Source organism: Elephantulus edwardii, unplaced genomic scaffold (genome assembly GCF_000299155.1).
Source record: "Elephantulus edwardii isolate Elephantulus edwardi_28Jun2011 unplaced genomic scaffold, EleEdw1.0 scaffold00121, whole genome shotgun sequence".
Classification (NCBI taxonomy): Eukaryota; Metazoa; Chordata; class Mammalia; order Macroscelidea; family Macroscelididae; genus Elephantulus; species Elephantulus edwardii.
In genome coordinates, this window is record NW_006399871.1 from 10,271,074 (window position 1) to 10,273,622 (window position 2,549).

Below are 2,549 nucleotides of genomic sequence, written 5' to 3' on the forward strand. Positions count from 1 at the left end.
AAAAAAGAAGGCCCTTTATCACCACTCATACTCAATGTTGTATTAGAAGTCTGAGCCACAGCAATAGGACAAGGAAAAATATAAGGCATTCAGATTGCAAAGAGGAAGTAAAACTATCCCTCTATGTGGATGATATGATCCTGTGTAGGAAAAGATCACAGAGGCACAGCAAGAACATTACTGGATCTAACTGCCCAATTCAGCCCAGTATCAGGGTACAAGGTCAACATACAAAAAACTCAGTCTGATTCCTCTACAGTAACAAAGTGAACTCTGAAAAGGAAAATGGTGTCATTTACAATGTTGTTGTAGTAAAGTGCCGTCGAGTCCCAGGCGACTCATAGAGACCCTATGAACCAAAGTCCCGAACACCTCCTGTATAACTTTCATCTTTTCTCCAGGTTCACAGGGTTTCCAGAGACAAGCTATTGTGGAAGTGGATGCCACTCCTGCTTCCAATAGCCACCCAAAAGATGAACTATTTAGAGGGGAAAGTCTAACCAGAGACACAAAAGACCTATACAAAGAAAACTATTTCAAGAAAACTGCATAGATGGAAGCCTATACCATGCTCACGGGTTGGAATCTGGAAGATTGTGAAATAGCAATATTAATCAAATCTATTTACAGGCTTAATGCCATTCCAATCCTCACTGGTGGTTTAGCAGTAAGGATTTGCACTGTCAACCCAAGGACATGTGGTTTGAATCCAGCAGCTTCCACAGCAGAAAGATGGGCAATCTCCGGCAGGACGAGTTACAGCCTCTGAAAACCCACTGGAGGTTCAGCTATGGGTCAGTTCTGAATCAGTGATACATAACAATAACAACAACAATCTAGATTTCATCATTGTTCTTCAGAGAGATGGAAAAAGTAATCACCAATGTAATATGGGAAAGAAAAAGACCTCCAGACAAACAAAAGCACTGGTGAAGAAGAAAAATAAAGTAGGAAGCCTGACACTTCCTGATCTCAAAATCTACTACACAGCCACAGGAATCAAAACAGCTGTTGGTAAGGTAGCTCTGGTGGTCTAGTGGCAAGAAGCTGTGCTGTCATCCCAAAGGTGCACAGTTCAAATCCACCAGATGCTCTGCTGGAGAAGAAGGAGCAATCTCCTCCAGTGCCAGTTGGATCTGACTTGACGGTACACAACAAAGAAAAAAAAAAAGACAGCAACAGATGCATCCACCTAGGGACAGTTGATCCTACAAAGAGATGAAATCTTTTACATAGGGAAAAGATAGCCTTTTTAACAAATGGTGTTAACAGCACTAGATATCTATTTTCAGAAAATTGAAATAAGATCCATACCTCACACCATACTAAAAAACTAATTCAAGATGGATCATCAAAGGGCTGGACTTAAAACCTAGACTTATAATATTATTCATCAAAGAAAAAAATTGGAATAAACTTAGGAGCCATAATTTATAGCATAAAAGGCCATCACATATAATAGAAAATGCTCAATTACCAGAGAATAAACTGGATAGTGGAGATCTCCTAAAAATGAAATCATTATGTACATGAAAATACTTTTTCAAAAGGGTAAAAAGATAATCTACAGAACAGGGAAAAAACTTGGCAATGATATATCTGACAAGAAACTTAACTCTAACATTATATTATAGATTCCAACATTGCAACAAGAAAAAAGACACACAATCCTATTTGCCCAAATGAGGAGAGGACATGAAAAAAATTTTGCCAAAAGGAACATTCAAATGGTTAATAAGGACAGGAAGGAAGGGAGAGGGAACTAGAAATTAATAAATAGATATGTTGGATGATGAGAAAGGCAATATATAACAAGGGTTTGATCTTATATTCTAATTCATTAATTACATGAATCAATTGTAGTTAATATTATAAAACAAAATATGATCTCATGAAAAAACAATACAAATTTCTAAAGTTTCACTCACACTTTTTTTAAAATAGTTGGCCAGTTGGGTTGAACATCTCAAGCTATTCAGATGGCCAACTAGCATATTAAGAAATGCTCAAGATTGTTAGCTATTAGAGAGATACAACTCTGCAAATCAAAACAATTATGAGATAACAAAGTTTAACACGAGAGTAAATCACAAATAATGGTGATGGTCTGGAGACACTGGAACTCTCATACAGCTGCTGGTTATTGTTGTCATTGTTGTGTGCAGAGAGTCAAAACCAACCCAAGCTGACCTCTCGACAAGTTTTCAGAAGCAGTTAATCCCACTGGATGAAATAACCCATTCTTCTCCCATGGAGCAGCTGGTGGCTTCGAACCACATGCCTTTGGGATTGCAGCACAGCTTCTTGCCACTAGGCCACCAGAGCTTCCTTTTGCATCTGCTGCTAGGAATGTAAAATGGTGCAACCACTAAGGGAAGTAGTGTGGTGCTTCTTTAGACAATGAGAATAGAAATACCATTTGATCTAGCAGTCCTACTACCAAGTATAAATCCCAAAGAAATAAGGGCTGTAACTTAAGCCTATGATGTGCGTGCCCATGTTGATTGCAGCATTATTTACCATAGGAAAGAGATGGGAACTCAAATTCC